Below are 24,072 nucleotides of genomic sequence, written 5' to 3' on the forward strand. Positions count from 1 at the left end.
TCCTTCTCTCTCTCTCTCTCTTTTTTTTGGGGGGTTTGTATATTCGGTGGCCTTTCAGGTGACACCTTTCTGTCTGCTCACTGTGATTGCCTTGGCAACGGGCAGTAATCACCAGGCATTGTTCTGTGATTTTCAAATGCGAAGGATTCGAAAATGTCATTTCCATACCGTTCACCTGAGGAAGGAGGAAGCCTCCGAAAGCTTGTGGAATTTAAAATAAATTTGTTGGACTATAACTTGGTGTTGTAAAATTGTTTACAATTTATAATTAGAGGCATAGAGTACAAAAGCAAGGAAGTTATCCTAAACTTTTATAAAACACTGGTTAGGCCCCAGCTGGAGTATTGTGATCAATTCTGGGCACCACACTTTAGGAAGGATGTCAAGGCCTTTGACGGGGTGCAGAAGAGATTTACTAGAATGGTACCAGGGATGAAAGACTTCAGTTACTTGGAGAGACCAGATAAACTGGGGTTGTTCTTCTTAGAACGGAGAAGGTTAAGGGAAGATTTGATAGAGGTGTTCAAAATCATGAAGGGTTTTGATAGAATAAATAAGGAGAAACTGTTTCCAGTGGCAGAAGAATCGGTAACCAGAGGACACATAGAATGTGCAGCACAGAAACAGGCCATTCGGCCCAACAGGTCCACCACATGAGCCTCCTCCCACCATTCTTCATCTAACCCCATCCACATATCCTTCTATTCCCTTTTCCCTCATATGTTTATCTAACGTCTCCTTAAATGCATATATGCTAGTCATCTCAGCTACTCCCGGTGGTAGTGAGTTCCACATTCTAACCATTCTCTGGGTAAAGAAGCTTCTCCTGAATTCCTTTTGGATTTATTAGTGACTATTTATTAGCAACTAGTGTATTTATGGCCCCTAATTCCAGTCTCCCCCCGCAAGTGGAAACATCTTCTCTACGTCTACCCTATCAAACCCTTTCATAATCTAAAAGATCTTTATCAGGTCATCCCTCAATCTTCTTTTCTAGAGAAAAGAGCCCCAGCCTCTTCAATCTTTCCTGATAGGTGTAACGTCTCAGTTCTGGTATCATTAGTAAATTTTTTTGCACCTTCTCCAGACCTCTATATCCTTTTTACAATATGGAGACCAGAACTGTTCACAGTACTCCAAGTACACAGATTTAAGGTAATTGGCAAAAGAACCAGAGGTGACATGAGGAAAAAAAATTTACACATCAAGTTGTTATGATCTGGAATGCACTGCCTGAAAGGGTGGTGGAAGCAGATTCAACAATAACTTTCAAGAGAGAATTGGATAAATACTTGAAGGGGAAAAATTTGCAGGGCTATGGGGAAAGAGCAGGGGAGTGGGACTAATTGGACAGCTTTCAAAGAGCCAGCACAGACACGATGGGCTGAATGGCCTCCTTCTGTGCTGTATCATTTTATGATTCTATGACAGAGGGTTATTGGAGATGGACTGCTTTGCCAGAGGGAGTAGCTGAGGCTGAGACTATTGTATCATTTAAGGGAAAATACTTGAAGCCTGAGGAAGATACAGGGAAAAGAGCAGGGCAGTGGGATTAGTTTTGGATTGCTCTTGCAAAGAGCCATCATAGACTCAATGGGCCGAATGGCATCCTTCTGTGCTGTAAACTTCTGAGGTTATATATGCTCCCAGCTATGTTATCCTCTCTGAATACTGTGTCTCAATCAACTGGCTGACTACATTTACCATAAAACACAGCATGCATCTATCATAACACAAGAAGCAGATCAATAATGAAAACATGATGTAGATCAATCACAAAGTATAAAATGGATCTGTTACATAGAATAGATCCATCACAAAATATGGAACAGATTTATCACGAAACAAACAGTACCAACATTGTACAGCTGCTCTACCTGATTAAAATCAGCATTCTCACTATTAACAACATTCAACACAGAGGCTCCCATTTATGTGTCAAAGGCCCACATCTGAAACAGGTGTTAGCTCCTTTGCATGTGCAAATAAGGGGCCTAACACCTGTTTGAGGCTCCTTAAAAGGGGCCTACTCCCAGGTGTCCAAAGCACCTACCTGATTCAGGCGCTCGGCCTCTTAATATGGAAATTGGGGTCTTATGATGTAAATAGGTCCCCGTTTGCCATTTTAGGTAGAAACTGGATGATAGAAGAGGCCCTCGAAAGATAAGTGTTCAATTACTCTTGTGGGCCTTGGATGTGTACAGGGTATAAGGAGGGTGTATGGAGTGTGTGCAAGAGTGTATGAGGTCTAAGGGTGCACAACGGTGTACAAGGTTTAAGGAGGGTGTGCGAGTGTGTACGGGATTTAAAGAATGTGCACGAGGCTGTACGAGGTCTAAGATGGGTGTGCGAATGGTGTGTACAGTCTAAGGGTGCGTGAAGGTGCAGGAGATCGAAGGTGGGTGCAATAGGGAGTACAGAGTCTAAGATGGGTGCGCAACAGTGTACAGCGTCTATGGAGGGTGCCATATGGTATACGGGGTCTAAGAAGGGTGCACAATGGGTCATAAGGGTGAACTGGCTCCAAGGTGGGTGTAGGATGGTCTAAGGAAGGTATATATTGTCTAAGGAGGGTGTGCTGGCTCTAAGGTGAGAGTGTAACGATGTATGGGGTCTAAGGAGAGTGAGAGAGGGTATATGGGGTCTAAGGAGTTTTTCTTATGGTGTACTGGGTTTAAGGAGGGCACACAAAAGGTGTATGGGGTCAAAGGAGGGCGCACGATATTATAAAGAGTCTATGGAGGGCGTTCAGAGTCTAAGAAGGGTGCGCAAAAGTTGTTCAGGGTCTAAGCAGGGTGCAACAGGGTGGATGGGATCCAGGGAGGCTTTGCAAAGGTGTACAGAGTCAAAGGAGGATGTGCGAGAGTGTACGGGGTCTAATGAGGGTTTCTGAGGGCATACAGCTTTTAAGCAGGGTGCCCATGGATTCTAAGGAGGGTATGCAAAGATGAATGGGTTCTAAGAAGGTTCCGCAAGGGAATACAGTGACTAAGGAGAACGTATAGGGTTTTAGGAGGGCTCCAGAGGGTGTGCAGGGCCAAAAAGGAGGGTACGCGAGGATGTACAGGATTGAAGGTGGGTGCCCGAGGATGCACAGCATTTAAGGAGAGTGTGTAAGAGTGTATGGGGTTTAAGAAGGGCGACCGAGGGTGAACAGGGGTCTAGGCAGCGTGTTCGAGGGTGAACAGGTTACAGGGTTAACGAGGCTGAGCGAGGGTGTACTAAGGAGGGTGAACCTTGCCTAAGGTGGGTGACTGAGTGTATACCAGGTCTGAGGAGGGTACTCGACTATCTACGGGGACCCAGGAGGGTACGTGAGTGTTAACGGGTGTCTAAGGAGGGTGTGGAAAGGTGCATGTGATTTAACAAAGGTGAGTGAGGCTGCACAGGTTCGAAGGAGAGTGTGTCGGGGTTGGGGGGGGGGGGGGGTAAAAAAAGGAGAGGAGAGCGGGGGTGCATTGGATTTAAACAGGGCCCCTGAGAGGGTGCGGGATCCAAGGAGGGTGCACGAGGGTGTAAATGGTCTAAGCAGGTTGTACGTTTGTGAGGGTGTACGGAGTCTAAGGTAGGCGCTCAAGGCTGTACGGAGTTTAAGTGTTTCCAAAGATTCAGGGCTTCAAATGCGTGTGAACGAAGGTGTATATGGTCTAAGGAGGTTAGCGAGGGTGTATGGGGTCTGAGCAGTGTGTGTGAGGGTGAACGGGTTACAGGATTTAACGAGGTTGTACTAAGTGTGTGGGAAGGTGTACCGTGCCTAAGAAGGGTGACTGAGCGTATACAAGATCTAAGGATGGTGCTCGACTATCTATGGGGTCCAAGGAGGGTATGTGAGTGTTTACCGGGTCTAAGGAGGGTATGGATGAGTGCATGTGATCTAATGAAGGTGAGTGAGGCTGTACAGGTTCTAAGGAGGGTGTTACAATTACAAAGAAAATCCTGGGGACCAAATGGTTTGTTTTTTAAAAAAACAAATTATTGGGTTTTCACATTCCTTCCCTTGTTTTGTGTACACACTTCTCACATTGAGACACAAAATGTACTTATTTTTTCAGTTCTATGACCACTGGGCAACCTAAAGTGACCACTCTTCATGTTTGACCCTAAATACAATGAGTGTGAGCAGATTATTCAACCTTAGAGGCATCACAACTGTAAGGGATTCAGAAGGAGACCAAACCAATTTGGCGTGTAGCGAGTATATTTTATTAGTAGCAGATTTAAAAGAACACATAGCAGCAGAGTTAACAAGCTCACTCACTAGCAAAGCATAATTCTTATATACAAGAACAGCCTAGTACTTCCACAAGTTAAAAGCGATTAATACAACAGAAACTATATTACGCTATCCTGCTGGGAGGAGTGATGACCTCAAATTCTTTCTTCTCTACCTCAACATTTGGGCCTTTTTGTCCTGTCTTTATATTTTGTCTTATCTCCTAGAATCCTAACCTCATCTTGTTGTCCGCATTCTTTCAATCTAGTCATCATATCTTGGTCAATAGCCTGTTGGGGATTGCTAGCTGTTACTAACTTAATCCAGGAGGAGGCCTCGGCTGGTTGATTAATGAATGGTGTTTCTACAATGCTTATCCTTGAGCAACCAGCTGGGTTTTGTCTGCTATCATTCTGAAATGGTTAATGATTTTTAAAAGCAGCTACAAGCAAATCTTGGCCTGTTTAAAAAGCATGCTGGGATACTTAGCCATGTCTAACAATGTGTAATGTCTAAATAAGCATCTTTTAGGCGTTCTAACCCCTTTTTGAATCTGGTTTAAGTAAAAACCCTCCACACATAATCACCTTTGAGATCAATTGTTCTTAATAATTGCCATTATCCCTAACCTGTCCAAATCCTTTTGCCAGTCCTTTTATTAAAACCAGGGACTTTCCTTGTTCTGATATAACATGCCCCGTCTGCCTATTCATTCCTGTAAGTAATCCCTCTAATTGTTTGTGTTTTGTTTTATCACGTTCTCACGTTGTCTCTACGCGAGTTCACCTAAATATCTTCCTGAATTGTACTTAGTAAAAGTGTGTACCATTTCTCTAAACACTGCATGATAAAACGCTACATACATTCAATTACATAATTCAGAAGGAAAAATTTCTAATCGTAAATAGTTATAAAAAGCTTCATGTGTTCGCGTCACCAAGTTCATTCACAGGTCCTACATAAAATGTAGGTTTGCATTTTTTCCGGTGTCTTCCATTTTTAAGTATTAAATGCATTAGTGTCAGTTTTTACATCAAGTCCACACTGTTTGCACTCAGGCATACATGCAGGGAAACATCCATCATACTCACATGTCTGCGCAGAAAAATGGAAAGTTCATTTCTTACACACCACTGTTCCTGAAGCGAATCCTCATTCAGAATCCCCACCTTGCCAAGATGTTGCCATCCAAGGTGGCAGGAGTAATGTTTCCTTTTCACAGCCTTTCTTTAAAGAATGCCACATTCAGATCTGCCTACAGGTCTTGACCAGAGATGACAAGAACCAACAGGTCTCCACTCATTACACTATAAGTGGTGTTCCTAACCACCTCATTCTCAATATGTATGGTTGCCTGCCACTTCTGGCCCCAGCCTACACCCTCTAGTAGGTTTAGAAATATCACACCTATGACCATGGTGCACTATCCCTCCTCATCCTTCTTGACCTGTCTGCAGCCTTTGACACAATTGATCACACCATCATCCTCCTCAAATGCCTCGCCGTCATCCAGCTAGGTGGGACTGCACTTGCCTGATTCCATTCCAATCTATTCAGTCATAGCCACCTGCAATGGCTTCTCTTCCCGTTCCCGCACCGTTACCTCTGGAGTCCCCCAATGATCTGTCCTTTGCCCCCTCCTATTTCTCATCTACAGGCTGCCCCTCAGCGACATAATCCGAAAACAAAACTTCAGGTTCCACATGTACGCGGACGACACCCTGCTCTTCCTCACCACCACCTCTCTCGACCTCTCCACTGTCTCTGATTTGTCACACTGCTTGTCCGAAATTTCCTCCAACTAAATATTGGGAAGACCGAAGCCATCGTCTTCGGTCCCCCCCAACAAACTCCGTTCCCTAGACACTGACTCCATCCCTCTCCCTGGCCACTGTCTGAGGCTGAACCAGACTGTCCGCAACCTTGGCGTCCGATTTGACCCTGAGATGAGCTTCTGACCACATATCCACTCCATCACCAAGACCACCTACATCCACCTCCGTAACAATGCCCGTCTCCGCTCCTGCTGCAGCTCATCTGCTGCTGAAATCCTCATCCACGCCTTTGTTACCTTTAGACTTGACTATTCCAATGCTCTCCGGGCTGGCCTCCCATCTTCCATCCTCCATAAACTCAGCTGTCCGTATTCTAACTCACACCAAGTCCCATCCACCCATCACCCATGTTCGCTGACCTACGTTGGCTCCCAGTCCGGGAACGCCTCGATTTTAAAATTTTCATTCTAGTTTTCAAATTATTCCTTGGCCTCACCCCTCCCTATCTCTGTTACCTCCTCCAGCCCTACAACCGCGCCCCCCACCCCCCCCCAAACATCTGTGCTCCTCCAATTCTGGCCTCGTGCGCATCCCCTTCTCCCAGTCTCTCCGTCCCCATCATTTTGGTCCTGACAATGCCACCTTCCACATCACTGCTTCCAAATGTCTTTTTCCTCAACCGAGGATTCCCCTCCACCATAGTTGACAGGGCTCTCGACGGTGTCCGTGTCATTTCCCGCACTTCTGCCCTCACACCTTCACCTCCCTCCCAGAACCACGATAGGGTCCCCCTTGTCCTCATCTTCCACCCCACCAGCCTCCACATTCAACAGATCATCCTCCGCCATCTCCAGCACGATGCCACCACCAAACACATCTTTCCCTTCCCTCCCCTTGCAGCATTCCGAAGGGATCATTCTCTCCGCAACACCCTGGTCCACTCTTCCATCACCCCTAACAGCAGCTCTCCTTCCTATGCGAGCACAGGAGATGCAACTCCTGCCCTTTCACCACCTCTTTTCTCACCGTCCAGCGCCCTAAATACTCCTTCCAGGTGAAACAGCAATTTACCTGTACTTCTTTCAATTCAGTATACTGTGTTCACTGTTCACAATGCAGTCTACATCAGGGAGACCAAACGCAAATTGGGTGGTCGCTTTGCTGAACACCCCCGCTCAGTCCGCAAGCGTGACCCTGACCTTCTAGTTGCTTGCCATTTTAATTCTCCATCCCACCCCACTCTATCCTCGGCCTCTTACACTGTTCCAATGAAACTCAACGGAAGGTCGAGGAACAGCACCTCATCTTTTGATTCCAGAAGGTTGTAAAGTGTGTACTCAACGTTGATTTCAATAACTTCAGATCAAAACCACTGCTCCCATTTTTTTGGACAGCAAGTGCTTGTTATGGTTCTGCTGTTGCCATTTACAGCTCCTCCAGACCCATCTTTTGTTTCTTTACTTGTCCCATTACCACCCTTCTGGGCTTGCAGCATCATCCCTTTTGTCATTTAATCACCCCTGCCCTCCACCCTATCACAGGCTGTCCCTTTTGTTCTTTACTACCCCCCACCCCCACCTTTGCCTGGCTCTGTACTTGCTTAAAGAGTGTTAAATGTTCAACTTCATCAAGTTCTGACGAAAGGTCATCGACCTGAAACATTAACACTGTTTCTTTCTCCACAGATGCTGCCAGACTTGCTGAATGTTTCCAGCATTTTCTGTTTTTATTCCCAATTTTAAATTGCTCCACCATTGGTGGCCGTGCCTTCAGCTGCCTAGGTCCTAAGCTCTGGAATTCCCTCCCGAAACCTCACTACCTATCTCTCTCCTCCTTTAAGACCTACCTTTTTGACCAAGCTTTTGGTCCTAATATCTCCTTATGTGGCTCAGTGTCAAATTTTGTTTGATAATACTCCTGTGCAGCACCTTGGGATGTTTTACTATGTTAAAGACGCTATATAAATGTAAGTTGTTGAAAACAGAACTACAATACCATCAACAGCTCTAGGAACCCCTGACGAATTTAGTCAAGAGTACCTTTAAATGCTGTCAATCACTAAGGGATATTTACCAGCGCCTGACTTGCCATTGTATAATAATATCATGGACTATCCGAATGAGGTCGCGACACAGAGCTGTAGGAACTGGAAAAAAAAATCAGAGGACCATCATGAATGTCATTGTTTTTATTAAGGGACAATGGAGCAGCTTGACTGCTCTGTCCATTCAGAAAGCTGTGACTCAACAGATTGACATGCTGAAGCTCAAAAGCTGTCAGCCGAACCTTCTTAATTACCTGATGTACTAGTTTCTTTAACTTCAGCAATGCAGAAGGTTCAAAAGCAAAATACTGCAGACACTGGAAATCTGAAATAAACAGAAAATGCTGGAAATACTCAGCAAGTCAGGCAGTATTTGTGGAGAGAGAACAGTTAACGTTTCAGGACGATAACCTGATGATGTTCTGACAAAAGGTCATCGACCTGAAACGTTAACTCTGTTCTCTCTCCACAGATACTGCCTGACTTGCTGGGTATTTCCAGCATTTTCTCTTTTTATTTCAAACGTAAAAGGTTAATTACTTCTTGCTTGTGAAACCATAGGGGTGGGTGAGGAGTCAATCACGATACCAGGTCTCAGATTTGCAGTAACCAAATTACGAAAACTGTGCTTTGTAAATGTCTAAATTGATTTAAAACAAGACCACATATCTTTAATTTAAACTGTATAAAGCAATAGCGGTTTTTGGCTGTAATCCAATTAAAAAAGTGCTTTGAAGAAGTTCAAATTGATTTACAACCAGACACCATCCTTTAACTATAACTTGTAATTCTTTAAAGCTGCAATTTATCATTTTTCATTAAAAAAACTCCTTGTGCTTTTAACAGTGACATAATGTAAATTTCAATTGAAATAAATTCACACTAGCACCTTTAACTTAACTTTAAAGCATCAAATCTCCCATATTCTGGAGGTACAATCTTAAATTGGAATGAACACACTCAACAACCATGCTCACACTTTCATGTGCCTTAAAAATATTGATGCCCTGAATGGGTTATGAACTCAAAAGTGCCAAATTTTACATGATAATCACACGTCTTATGCCCAATAAGTAACTAACCGTCTGTAGTGGCCATCCACAGAAAGCCAGTTTCATAATTTGATAAGTTAATCAAACATTCACCATCAATTACTCCAAATCAGTTCAAAAGCAAAATCAGAAGGACTCAATCTCTCAAAATAATACATGTATATACATACACAAAGAAAACAGTTAACAAATTTAAGACAGCATATGCTTATAGAAAAGACATTGATTAAAATGTATAAAATACTTCCAACATCAAAGACAAGTCTGCAGAGTTAAACTGCTTTTATCTCTAAGAGGGTGGAACTAACATCAAAAACATATCACACGACACATTTTTTTTTTTAAAAGACTTCCAAACAAAAGAAATGCTATAGCTTGTTAAACATTCATAATGTTAAGCCATTAGCAAACTTCCACACATACTTTCACACAAACTGAATTTCCAGCAGCCTTTTCCTTTTAAAATAAAGAGAGGAAATGCTGGAAACACGAGATCAGGCAGCACATGCGGTATTCTGCTTTTGCCTTTTCTTCCTCACAAGTTTTAATTTTTGCTGTGGGATTTGGGATTTTAATTTCTTTCTCTTTTTCCTAACCCTTTTGTTACACCTGAAGTGTCCAACCCAGATTTTTTTTACGCAACTCTTTCACAGCCTGTGTCGTTTGTGAAAGGACTGATATTAACCTCTCTTCCTCCTGCACAATATCTTACTGTTGAACAAAGGAAAGAATGTAACTTCCGACAGAAACTCAATCTTTCTAAACAAACAAATTAAAATTTTAACTTTAAATTGGATTCATTCCACTGTGCTTTTTTCTCTTTTTCTAGTCTCTCAATACTCTCCCTCGACTTAGTACAACTGGTTGTAGTGGCAAGCAACCATACTGCTCATCTTAATAGCCATGATGTGGAGATGCCGGTGATGGACTGGGGTTGACAATTGTAAACAATTTTGCAACACCAAGTTATAGTCCAGCAATTTTATTTGAAATTCGCAAGCTTTCCACAACATTCACCTGAGGAAGGAGGAAGCCTCCGAAAGCTTGCGAATTTCAAATAAAATTGTTGGACTATAACTTGGTGTTGCAAAATTATTTACATCTTAATATCTACTTTTTTCTTTTAAATCTGGCCTCACTCTATTACAAATGAGTAATGGCACTACGCTCGTGCATGCTTCCGCACATTTCTCCTACCACTTTGGCAACTTCTCCACACATTTCTGGATTTCCTCTTTTCCTCCTATCCCCGATAGCTTCTTTTTGAAGGCTTTCGTCACCTCCATTGTCAACTTAATCGGAGGATCAGAATCCTCACCCTTGTGGTTGTATCACAGTTCTCCTATCCCTGTTTGATCCGTGGTATCTACAGATCACCCTGGGACCCCCTTACTTCCGTGTGAATTCTTCAATCCTTAACCCATTATATAGTAGTCTCCTGGCCAGGCTCGCAAATTTTTAAGGGATTCAGAAGGAGACCAAACCAATCGGTGTAGCGAATATATTTTGTCAGTAGCAGATTTACAAGAACACATAGCAGTAGAGTTAACAAGCTGACTCCCCAGCAAAGCATAATTCTTACATACAAGAGCAGCCGAGAACTTCAACAAGTTAAAGCGATTAATACAACAAAAATATTACCCGATCCTGCTGGAAGGAGTGTTGACTTGAAATTCTTTCTTCTCTTCCTCAATATTTGGGACTTTTTGTCCTGTCTTTATATTTTGTCTTATCTTCCAGAATCCTAACGTCGTCTTGTTACCCGAATTAATTTCAGTCTAATCATCATCTTTTGGTCAATAGCCTATTGCGGGGGATTGATAGCTGCTACTAACTTAATCTAGGAGGTGGTATGCCTCGGCTGGTTGATTAATTAATGTGTTTCTACAATAGTTATCCTTGAACAACCAGCTGGGTTTCGTTTGCTATCATTCTGAAGTGATTAATGATTTATAAAAGCAGCTACAAAACAAGCTGAACTTCTTCGCCTGTTTAAAAAGCATGTTGGGATACCTAGTCTTCGCTAATAATGTGTAATATCTAAATAAGCATCTTTAAGGCATTCTAGGCTATATCTTAGGCCCAACCATCTTCAGCTGCTTCATCAATGACCTTCCCTCCATCATAAGGTCAGAAATGGGGATGTTCGCTGATGACTGCACAGTGTTCAGTTCCATTCGCAACCCCTCAGATAATGAAGCAGTCCGAGCCTGCATGCAGCAAGACCTGGACAACATCCAGGCTTGGGCTCATAAGTGGCAAGTAACATTCGCGCCAGATAAATGCCAGGCAATGACCATCTCCAACAAGAGAGAGTCTAACCACCTCCCCTTGACATTCAACGGCATTACCATCGCCGAATCCCCCACCATCAACATCCTGGGGGTCACCATTGACCAGAAACTTAACTGGACCAGCCATATAAATACTGTGGCTACGAGAGCAGGTCAGAGGCTGGGTATTCTGCGGCGAGTGACTCACCTCCTGACTCCCCAAAGCCTTTCCACCATCTACAAGGCACAAGTCAGGAGTGTGATGGAATACTCTCCACTTGCCTGGATGAGTGCAGCTCCAACAACACTCAAGAAGCTCGACACCATCCAAGATAAAGCAGCCCGCTTGATTGGCACCCCATCCACCACCCTAAACATTCACTCCCTTCACCACCGGCGCACTGTGGCTGCAGTGTGCACCATCCACAGGATGCACCATCCACAGGATGCACTGCAGCAACTCGCCAAGGCTTCTTCGACAGCACCTCCCAAACCCACGACCTTTACCACCTAGGAGGACAAGAGCAGCAGGTACATGGGAACAACACCACCTGCACATTCCCCTCCAAGTCACACACCATCCCGACTTGGAAATATATCGCCGTTCCTTCATTGTCGCTGGGTCAAAATCCTGGAACTCCCTTCCTAACAGCACTGTGGGAGAACCGTCACCACACGGACTGCAGCGGTTCAAGAAGGCGGCTCACCACCACCTTCTCGAGGGCAATTAGGGATGGGCAATAAATGCCAGCCTTGCCAGCGACGCCCACATCCCGTGAACGAATATAAAACAAAAAAAAATCTTACACAACTGAGCCCTAGTCTGTCCTCATCTGTCACACATCAGCACTTCCAGGAAGCGTCATTGAGAAAGAACCCTGACCACATTTCCCTTTCCCAACTAAGACCAAATGTAGCATTCCACCAGCATCCCAGCTGAAAATGAGCTAACTCAGCTAACAGTAGGCTCAAACTTGTGACCTTCCTAATCTGTATGAGTCAGCTGCTCACTGCCAGAACAGTTGAGCTCACAAAATGTATTTTGTATCTACAGCATTGACACAGGCTGACTGCTAAGAGAGTTTTCTTGTAATGTGAGAAACCTAGGTGAAGGGTTATTACCTAAATTGAAAAGTTAGGAGGGAAGATGAGATAAGTCAATTAGGAGCGATCTTGTGATGCTGAACACAGGGTTGCAAAAACCTGCAGCTTGTAAGAGAAAGGAAAAATGGAGGTCCACAATATTGAAATGTTAGGAAAGAACGTTTCTCACCTCTCCTGAAGGTGTTAACTTTGTGCTGGGGTACAGTGCCACTGGTGCCGGGCACTCTGTACCTTACCTAAGGAGCTGTTATTCACGTGTTAGTCTACATAGTAAATGCTGACCAACAAATCAATTGATAGATGTCACAGCCAGCCCAATCCTGTCCTCACCCGACATTCACATATATGCATTTTCTACCTAAGGTTACCAAATAACGATCGAGAATATTTGCAAATTTTCCCAGCCTGACTCAGTACACTTATCACCAGCTTGAACCAGGGATGGAACCTGTAACATTCTTGATCTGTGTGGCTCAGCTGCATATGCTCAAAGCTGCTGAGCCCTTGTTTTAGGCATATTTTAAAACAGAGAAGTTTGTGGATTTGACCAGTTGGGTCTGCCTGGCTAACCTATGGTTAGAGCTGGAGTTGCCAACTCTGGTTGGATGTATTCCTGGACGTCTCATCACTTGACCTCCAACTGCCCGACATTTCCATCTTCCCACGCCAACTGGACAGCAAACAAGACTCTTTATCACCCGATTGGATGATTCTTGATTAAATAAAAAAGCCTTTTTTCCCCCATCTCCAATACTTTTATAACTAATAAACGAACGTGTTCAGTTTTCTCCTGGGTTGCACGCAGTAGTGTCCAAGATATTAATCTTTAATTCCTGGAGACACCAGGACAATCCTGGATAGTTGGCGATCCAAGTTGGTGTTGAATGTGTAATAGGCGCGCGCGCACGCGCACACACATACAAACAATCGCAGGTGCTTGTCTGGCAAACAGTGCGCATGCGCGGATTTATTGCCGACACGCCGCCAGATGCGCATGCGCGAGCCGGTGTTCCAAACAGATAGAATCCAACCGTCAGAGAGCGAGCGGTGGCGTGAGCGCAGGACCGCGTTTGGCAGTGAGTACCGGGGCCTGGGGGAGTACCGGGAGATCAGGGAGTACCGAGGCCTGAGGAGTACCGGCAGATCAGGGAGTACCGGGGCCTGGGTCGTACCGGCAGATCAGGGAGTACCGGGGCCTGGGCAGTACCGGCAGATCAGGGAGAACCGGGGCCAAAGGATACGGCTGGACATCATCGGGGGAGCTGTGAGAACCGGGGGTGACGGGGCCTGGGGCGTGAGTACTGCCGCCCCGGCGAACAGAAAGGGGTCGCGGGCAGAGATGCCGGGACTGAGAGAACAGGCGGAGCGGAACCGGTTAGTTAGGAATGTGTCGGGACCGAAGGAGGGAGTGCTGGGGAAAGGTGTGTCTGAGGGAAAGGTCAGAGAGAGATAGAGAGCTGGGGGTGGTGTAACTCAGGAGCGGGGCGCTGACCGGTGTAACCAAGGAGCGGGCCTTTGCTTCTGATCCGGTACAATATGAAACTGCTTCACACAAGTGCTATCATCATATTGTAAATGCATCCTTAGAATATCTTTGGCTGCTTGTTGACTTCATTATTCATATGGAGAGGCACAGAAAGATTATTGGGGTGTCTGGATATTGAAGATGACGACATGGGGGGGTGGTGATTCTTCATTGTATTCTGGCTATGCTTTTGTTTTGCGATTATCTAGAATTTGCTTGAAATTGAACTCAACAAAAGTATTGTAACCACCTCGGCCTTGGCCGCAGCAGAATAAAACAGTAAAAATGTAGCAGATTTTTTTTCAACGGTGCTGCATGTACCGACTACACCTGTAGTGTAACTGAAAGCTGTTTGGTTTTATAAATTGTGTGCCACAATGCACTGACTGCTTTCTACAAGTAGTATAACTGGCCTGAATGTCGCAATGCCATTAATGTGGCTTGGAGACAGCGATTGCTACAGCTCTGGATTGGGAAATGTAATCAAGGTCTGAGACCGAGAGAGGCAACACTATGTGGAAACAATGATTTCAATGCCTCTGCACGCTCAAAAGAGCACTGAACTCCCCTATAGACACACTCAAATTTCAAGGTATTTTAGACACAGCTCACTGTGCCCATAGAAACACACAGTCTCTCTGTCTGGTACAGTGGTGCTGATTGTGTCTGAGTCCTGTGGGGCATTTATAGCAGTGTCAGTGGGGGGATGGGGTGGAAGGAAAACAGATGATAGCAATCCGTCTCTAGTATAATACAAGAACTTGCATTTAATGAGGAAAATACACCTAAGGGACTTCACAGAAGCGTAATCAGACAAAAATTGACACGCAGCTGAAGTAGGAGATATTAAGAGAGATGCCTAAAAGCTTGGTCGAAGTGTTATTTTTTAAGGAGGGTCTTAAAAGAGGAGAGCGAGGTGGAGAGATTTAAGGAGGGAATTCCAATATTTAGGGCCTAAACAGTGTAAATGCATGGTTGCCGATGGTGGGGCAAAGGGAGTGGGGGATGCACAAGAGGTCAGAGTTGGATGAATGTAGAGTTCTGAGTGTTGTAGGACTGGAGGAGGGTACTGAGATAAGGAGGGGTGAAGCCATGAAGGGATTTAAATACGTGGATAAAAATTTTAAATTTGAGGCGTTGAGGGTCCGAGATCCAATGTAAGTCAGCAAACAAGGGGTAATGGGTGAGGAGGGCTTGATGCGGGTTAGGATATGCACAGCAGAGTTTTGAATGAGCTGAAGTTTAGAGTGACGGATGGGAGGCCAACCAGGAGAGCATTGGAATAGTCGAGTCCGGAGTAACAAAGGCATGGTTGAGTGTTTCTGCAGCAGATGGGTCGATGTGGGCAATGTTATGTAGGTGAAGGTAGGCGATCTTTGTGATGGAGGATATTGGGTCAGAAGGACGCAGAAGTTGGAAAGAGTTTGGTTCAACCCGGGACAGTGGCTGGGGTGGGGGATGGAATAGTTTGTAAGGACGCAAGGGACGAGGCTTTGTTTTTTGAGTGGGGAGGGGTGGTGATGAGGGTGGTTTTGAAAGGGAGGTGGTCAGTACCTGAGGAGCAGGAACCATTTACAATGTCAGTTAGCATGGGGGACAGGAAGGGAAGTCGGGTGGTCAACACTTCAGTGGGGTCGGGTCGGGAGAGCAGGAGGTAGGTCTCAAAGACAAGATGAGCGTGGAGAGAGCATGAAGAGAGATAGGAAAGAAACTGGAGAAAGGTTCAGGGATAGGTCAGGGGGGAGCCTGTGCTAAAGTTTGGCTTGGTGGGGGAGGTGAGCATCGGCAGCAACTGAATGGATGGTCTCAATCTTAGTGACAAAGAAGCCCATTAGCACCTCGCACTTGTTGGAAGTGAGGATAGAGGGGACAGAGGAGAGGGGTTTAAGGAGAGTGGGGAAAGGAAGCCGGGGTTATCTTTGCATTTCAGGATGATCCTGGAGTAGTGAACGGTTTTGGCAGAGGAGAGAAAGGCCTGATAGTGCTTAATGATAGAGAGCTTCCTTTTTTTGGGGAGATTTATCTTTCCCCAGTTTCTCCCTTTCTGATCCTGGTATTCTAAGAGACCATGAAGCAGGAGCAAACAAACCTTCCCCTAAAGGACAGGGAGGGGCCTGCAAATAGGATAGGCGGTCTTTGGTGAGTTAAATGTATTTGACTGAGAAATGAAAGTGAAAGTCTACAGTTTGAGCATTGTGGGCTATGCCGTGCTGTGGTACTTGCTGCTGCATGTTGACTGTGTGCAGTCCTTGGTGTAATGCCATGCCCAGATGTCTGATGTCGATGGGAACTTGAAACTGAAAGACAGCATTTCCTGTGAATAAATTTGAAACTAAGTTGTCATATCTTGTCTGGAGCTGGTGTCAAGCATTGGAGGAAATCTGTTTCTTCCAGTTCCCTCTGAGTTTCAGCAACCTAGAAGCAATTTGATTGTAGCTCTAATTTTATTTCAGAAACTGAGCCCATTGAGTGCCAAGAGAGTGAAGGTGCTTTTCCCATTGTGTTTAAATAGGCTCTAGTATCTTGTTTTAGAAGATTGACCTCTGCACCACTCATCTTTCAGCCTTGGTTCAGTGTAACATGCACGCCTCAAAATCAGAGGTCATGGGTCCAAGCCCCGCTCCAGGACTTGAGCACACAATCTAGGTCGACAGTTCAGTGCATTGACACAGGTGCTGTCTTTTGGATGAGATATTAAACCGGGACATAAAGCAGTCCTTTTTGTTCCTGACCACAAACGTTGTACCTTAATTCTTGATTCCGTCTTGCTTCCTGGCTGCTCGCTGAAGTTAAACTTGATTGTGTGTAGCCTCAGTCTTCTGTTTGATCTTGAGCTGAGATTCAAACCTCCCATCCTGTTAGACCACTTACTCCGTGTACAGTATTGCCTGCCTCATTCCTTTCATACCCCACCATCATCAAAGCCCTCATCCACTCCTTCAACTCCAGGTTCGGCTTCTCTAACATTCTCCTTGCAGGCCTCCAAGCTCCAACACTACACAAACTCGAACTTACCTAGAATTCTACCGCTTGCATCCTATCTGTCCTGTGCTAACTCCTGCTCACCTATAGGCTCTGTATTCATTGACCTTCACAGGCTCCTGACCTCCCTCCCACCCTCCCCAATGCATTAATTTCAAAATTCTGTGTCTGTGTATAAATTTCTTTGTGGCCTTGCCCCACCTTCTGCAGATTTCTTCAGCCCTGATTCTCAGCTCCGACTCTCCGCTCCTCTATTAATAGTAGAGCTTTCAGTCTTCATGCCTCAATACTCTGGAGTTTCCCTCCTTTGAAAGCCTCCTCAAAACCTACCTCTTACAATGCATCTTTAGTTACTCCCTTAACCTGTCCCTCAAACTCCTGCTTGATGTCTGGCCCCTTTTTGAAAAATCCATGGGGAATTTCACTATGTTAAAGTTGTTGTAGAAAGTCAGATTTTAAATAGCAGTTCATTTCATCCAATCTTGAATGGGATGGATGATTTCTTTGCTAATATTCAAGCCAGGCTTCTTTTGATACGTTGCTCAGGCTTAAAAGAATCCTGTAGCACTCTTGTTAGTGGAACTGTCCACCAAATTAGTTTGGTTTATTTCCTCTTGGTGGTGTAATTTGATTCATTAGTCCCTTGAGATTGATGACCTCAATATGATACAAACATTCTTAAGGAAATTATTCTGTAATTTTCTAGACGACTGACACAATGGAATCTTAACTCTTTATGTTTGGCAGATTTTACAGCACCATAACAACTGATAAACAGCAGTGCATGCACAAGATTACATGTCCATCTATTTGAAAGTTGTATTTTGTGACTTTGTCTCTGATTAATAGGTTATCCCTAGTTATCAGAGAAGGTCTATCTACTGAAAGGCAGTTGGGACCAGAGCTTCCCCAAAGGGATAGAGGAAGATGGTAATTACCAGAGCTGACATTATTAGACCAAAGCTCCAAATGCACAAGTCATCCTAAAACTTATTGTGCTGGATTCCAAGATCCTTGAGCCCTGAGTGGGACCATTCCTCTGGACCTCAGAGCACAGCAAGTGGTTTTCATGAGATTTCTTATGGCTGTATCCCAATGGACCTTGACCATAAACACATGTAAGGCTCTGTGTTGCAATAGTGTATAAATCAGTGGCTATACTTCAGGTCTGATCATAAGATAGGTATGGCCCATCTTTAGCGCCTGTTCAAAATAAGGAAATGTTTGCATCTCATCTGCATTATGCCTCATCTTCATCTTTGCATTATGTCATGTAACTGTCTCGTGAATGAGTCTAAGTGGAAGATTATCCCAAGTTGATCACTTCACTTTAAGTTCTTCCTGACATCTATCCTGAAGTTTATCACCAGTTTTAGCATATGTCTCCTTGATCTAGTATCCTGCTATATCTTGAAACAGTGCTTCAAATTAACTTTAACTTTTATACTTATGGAAGATCCTCTGCCACCAGCTTTCAAGGCTAAAGAACTGCATAGCTTTTCTCTGCATCACTTACATGGTTTAATGTTTCTTTTATGTCTTGGTGACCAAAACTGAACTAAGGTGTTAGAATAGAATCATAGAAGTTTACAACATGGAAACAGGCCCTTCGGCCCAACATGTCCATGTCGCCCAGTTTATGCCACTAAGCTAGTCCCAATTGCCTGCACCTGGCCCATATCCCTCTATACCCATCTTACCCATGTAACTGTCCAAATGCTTTTTAAAAGACAAAATTGTACCCGCCTCTACTACTGCCTCTGGCAGCTCGTTCCAGACACTCACCACCCTTTGAGTGAAAAAATTGCCCCTCTGGACCCTTTTGTATCTCTCCCCTCTCACCTTAAATCTATGCCCCCTCGTTATAGACTCCCCTACCTTTGGGAAAAGATTTTGACTATCTACCTTATCTATGCCCCTCATTATTTTATAGACTTCTATAAGATCACCCCTAAACCTCCTACTCTCCAGGGAAAAAAGTCTCAGTCTGTCCAACCTCTCCCTATAAGTCAAACCATCAAGTCCCGGTAGCATCCTAGTAAATCTTTTCTGCACTCTTTCTAGTTTAATAATATCCTTTCTATAATAGGGTGACCAGAACTGTACTGTTATGAGACAATGGACAATATTGTGAAAACCCTGAATGTTGAGATGTGGTCTCACTGTCACAAATTAAGTAAGCAGTGCGCTTAGGTGATTGGTTAGTTGCTTAAAGAATGCATATTTCCATATCCCCTTAAGATAACAGCACTGGAAGTTTTCCATATTAAATTTCAGGGGACAAATTTATCTCTGAAATGGATAGTTGAGTGCATCCGACACTGTTGCTATCATGTAGAGAAGCTGCCTGGTGTGCACGTTAAGGTCCATTCCACAGCTGCTTCTGAGCATCTTTCAAATGCGTTCCTATTGATGGCATATGCAAGATTGTCACAAGGAGCAATCCTCACGTATTTACTAGACGTTATTGTGCAGATTTAATCTCCGCATATGATAGCATCTTAGCAAATCAGTACTGACAGCTGTTTCTATAGCTCCTAAGGTAGTATCTGCTCTAAATTTGTGCAACTTTGGTATACTCCTACAATATGTTGAATGAAGAAGAAACATTATCTGCCTTTCAGGGTTATCTTCATTCTTTGAATGATGCTCAATCTCTGCACCACAGTCCGCCCATTAGGACTTGCAGGGGTATCATTTTTTTGGGTGGGGGGCAGCATTTGTTTTAAATGGTTAGTTTCATTTTCATTTCATGTCAAAACAAACGGATGCAATAGTACAGGTCCTGGGGCTGTCTTGGAGACAGTGATGAACATCATGGAAGCAGTTCTGCATGGTCAGCATGTGATTTTCTTCGAACCTAGCAAGTTAATGTTTGCTTCTCCTGTGTGCAGAGGATACATATCATTCAAAGAATAAAGCTCCTAAGTATTTTCATCTACCATTGGTATTTGTTATGAGTTAGAATATTGCATTCTACATAATCCAATTTTAATTCACAGGACAGTTAGACACTAGTTTTGAAAATAGGGTAAAGCATCTTTTGAACTGTTGAGATTCCCCAAATGCAGTTTGTTGTCTTGGTCTGCATTGGTGCAGATTTGGGCATTTTAATAAGCAGATGAAAGTAAAACTCCCATCACTGACAATTGTCTGCCAGTTCTTTGCACAGATTGTGTTGTCTGAATACGAATCATGTATTTAAAATTTCATACCAGATTCAGTCTTGCTAATTCCTTTGTGAAGTTAAATCAAACTGTAAATAGGATTATATTTTATGTGATGATTGAATTAGAGTAGCTGCTTTATTTGCTCTCAATAGAAAAATTTTTTTTTTCAGTTTGGTGTCTTGGGTCTGAATTTACATTCACGGAAGGAATATACATGGAAGAATTTTTGTGTTGAGATGCAGTGTACGTGGAATAGTATCTCTAAGAGCTTTGTTTGTTTTCTTCATGGTTGGATGCAGTAGCTTATTTTTCATTATTTTAGTTGAGTAAATTGCACATTGGACCGCACTGTATTTAGCTCAGCATTTGTTCAGATTGAAGCTACGGTGTCAATTTCTGTACATTTTGTTGCCGGAAATTCTTAGCAATGGACACGCCAGTTATAGTGCCTTTATCTTTCTAATGAGATATTAAACCGAGGCCCCGTATGCCTGCTCAAGTATACTTATGCCGTGCTATTTCAAGACAAGAAAGGTAGTTCTTCCTGTGTTCTGGCCAATATTTATCCCTCAACCCACACCACTAAAACAAATTATCTGGTCATCTGTCTCATTGCTGTTTGTGGGACCTTTCAGTGTTCAGATAGCTCCTATGCTGGAGCTCCTTAATTGAGGTCCTCTCGTTTGCAACCCTATCCATGGCCATCCATTGCCACCCTTTTCTCCCCAATCTCTCCTCATTGTGTCTCTAATAGTGGATAGAAACATAGAAAATAGGAGCAAGAGTAGGCCATTCGGCCCTTCGGGCCTGCTCCGCCATTCAAAATGATCATGGCTGATCGTCTAACTCAGTACCCTGTTCCCGCTTTTTCCCTGTATCCCTTGATCCCTTTAGCATTAAGAAATATATCTATCTCCTTCTTGAATACATGTAATGATTTGGCCTCCACTGCCTTCTGTGGTAGAGAATTCCAAAGGTTCACCACCCTCTGAGTGAAGAAATTTCTCCTCATCTCAGTACTAAATGGCATACCCTGTATCCTGAGACTGTGACCCCTGGTTCTGGACTCCCCTGCCATCGGGAACATTCTCCCTGCATCTAGTCTGTCTAGTCCTGTTAGAATTTTATATGTTTCGATGAGATCACCTCTCATTCTTCTAAACTCTAGTGAATATAGGCCTAGTCGACCCAATCTCTCCTCATACATCAGTCCTACCATCCCAGGAGTCAGTCTGGTAAACCTTCGTTGCACTCCCTCCATGGCAAGGACATCCTTCCTTAGATAAGGAGACCAAAACTGCACACAATACTCCAGATATGGTCTCACCGAGGCCCTGTATAGCTGCTGTAAGACATCCCTGCTCCTGTACTCAAATCCTCTAGCAATGACTCGCTGTCCACAACTGTCTCTGAACCTAGACATTGGTTCGTCTATGCTTCAAGCTGACTCCACCCTTCTATGGCTTCAACATCCCACCACAGGATCTCTGACTTTAACTTTGGACACTCTCGTATCATATCGTCTCGTCCCTATCCTTTGTTTACAACCTATCTTTGCCTTGCCTACGTAACTTGAATTTCCTGTGTCCATTCGCGTGCACATTTTGGCTGCCGCTCCGGACCCGTGCCCACTACTTCCATCTCCCTTTTTTTTCTCTTCTCTTGACCCCTGTTGACCGTTTTTCTCCTCTCTCCTTCCCTTCTTGCTGCCCAGTCATGCCACCTTCCATTTCTCCTCTCTTGGGAACTTTGCCCCTCTATTGCCTCCCTCAACCATTCACTGTTCCTTTGCCTTCCTATTCTCCTGCCGCTGTCGCAGGCTTGAATTCCCCTTCGGATAAACCCACAGCTACCCACTGTGCCTCTGTTGGAATTCTCAGAAGGGCCCATTGAGGCACCTATTGTTCCCTCCTTAAGAGCAGCAATCCCATTTGCTCCATCTTCATCTCTCATCGCCCTTACCACCCCCCAGCACGCCTGCTGGGGCTAATCTCATGAACCTCCTTCCCGTACTGCTCACCCCACCCACCCCTGCCCCCTTGGCTCACGGGTGATAACGCCTTGTCCCTTACTGAATCCTCCCCACCTGGCTATAGGTTCCATTGCCTGCGCCACCCAAACAGATGTGATGGTAGTGTGGGCCTTATCACCAAATCACACCTAATCCTCTGGCACTTTCTCCACCTTTGAGCACCTCACCTTGTTCCACCCCTCTCACCTCTCCTTTTGAAACCTCAAACCCTGAGTTTCTCAGAGATTCTCACTCCTTTCCTTCCTCAGCCTTTGCACTGAGCGACGACTCATGCTCAATGATTTGAATCTCCACCTCAGCTTACCTTGCCGTCTGTCCTGATTTCACTGCATTCCTAGCTTCCCTTAACCTGACCCTCCATGTAAGCCCTCCTACCCATATTCACAGCCACTCCCTCGACCTTGCCACCTTTATTTTTTATTTATTTGAGATGTGGGCATGGCTGGCAAGGCCAGCATTTATTGCCCATCCCCTAATTGCCCTTGAGAAAGTGGTGGTGAGCCGCCTTCTTGAACCGCTGCAGTCCGTGTGATGAAAGTTCTCCCACAGTGCTGTTAGGTAGGGCGTTCCAGGATTTTGACCCAGTGACGATGAAGGAATGGCGATATATTTCCAAGTCAGGATGGTGTGTGACTTGGAGGGGCACATGCAGGTGGTGGTGTTCCCATGTGCCTGCTGCCCTTGTCCTTCTAGGTGGTAGAGGTCGCGGGTTTGGGAGGTGCTACTGCTGAAGCCTTGGTGAGTTGCTGCAGTGCATCCTGTAGATAATACACACTGCCGCCACAGTGCACCGGTGGTGAAGGGAGTGAATGTTTAGGGTGGTGGATGGGGTGCCATTCAAGCGGGCTGCTTTGTCCTGGATGGTGTCGAGCTTCTTGAGTGCTGCTGGAGCTGCACTTATCCAGGCAAGTGGAGAGTATTCCATCACACTCCTGACTTGTGCCTTGTCGATGGTGGAAAGGCTTTGGGGAGTCAGGAGGTGAGTCACTCGCCACAGAATAACCAGCCGCTGACCTGCTCTTGTGGCCACAGTATTTATGTGGCTGGTCCAGTTAAGTTTCTGGTCAATGGTGACCCCCAGGATGTTGATGGTGGGGGATTCGGCGATGGTAATGCCGTTGAATGTCAAGGGGAGGTGGTTAGACTCTCTTGTTGGAGATGGTCATTGCCTGGCACTTGTGTGGCGCGAATGTTACTTGCCACTTATGAGCCTAAGCCTGGATGTTGTCCAGGTCTTGCTGCATGTGGGCATGGACTGCTTCATTATCTGAGGGGTTGCGAATGGAACTGAACACTGTGCAATCATCAGCGAACATCCCCATTTCTGACCTTATGATGGAGGGAAGGTCATTGATGAAGCAGATGAAGATGGTTGGGCCTCGGACACTGCCCTGAGGAACTCCTGCAGCAATGCCCTGGGGCTGAGATGATTGGCCTCCAACAACCACTACCATCTTTCTTTGTGCTAGGTATGACTCCAGCCACTGGAGAGTTTTCCCCCTGATTCCCATTGACTTCAATTTTACAAGGGCTCCTTGGTGCCACATTCGGTCAAATGCTGCCTTGATGTCAAGGGCAGTCACTCTCACCTCACCTCTGGAATTCAGCTCTTTTGTCGATGTTTGGACCTAGGCTGTAATGAGGTCTGGAGCCGAGTGGTCCCGGCGGAACCCAAACTGAGCATCGGTGAGCAGGTTATTGGTGAGTAAGTGCTGCTTGATAACACTGTCGATGACACCTTCCATCACTTTGCTGATAATTGTAAAGAATCTTACAACACCAGGTTATAGTCCAACAATTTTATTTGAAAATCACAAGCTTTCGGAGGCTTTCTCCTTCGTCAGGTGAATGAGAGTAGACTGATGGAGCAGTAATTGGCCGGATTGGACTTGTCCTGCTTTT

At 44.8% G+C, this 24,072-nt stretch overlaps 1 protein-coding gene across 2 annotated transcripts in view; it reads left to right on the forward strand.

Moving 5' to 3' along the window:
* The first annotated feature begins 13,462 nt into the window (after positions 1 to 13,462).
* The window catches only part of LOC137321109 (tudor domain-containing protein 7-like), a 128,051-nt gene continuing 117,441 nt past the window's right edge, over positions 13,463 to 24,072 (forward strand). For both annotated transcript variants that reach the window (XR_010962712.1, XM_067983318.1), the window contains exon 1: positions 13,463 to 13,537. The gene's annotated coding sequence lies outside the window, so the exon portion shown is untranslated. The remainder of the gene's footprint in view (positions 13,538 to 24,072) is intronic.

Source organism: Heptranchias perlo, chromosome 4, assembly GCF_035084215.1.
Source record: "Heptranchias perlo isolate sHepPer1 chromosome 4, sHepPer1.hap1, whole genome shotgun sequence".
In the NCBI taxonomy this organism is placed as follows: domain Eukaryota; kingdom Metazoa; phylum Chordata; class Chondrichthyes; order Hexanchiformes; family Hexanchidae; genus Heptranchias; species Heptranchias perlo.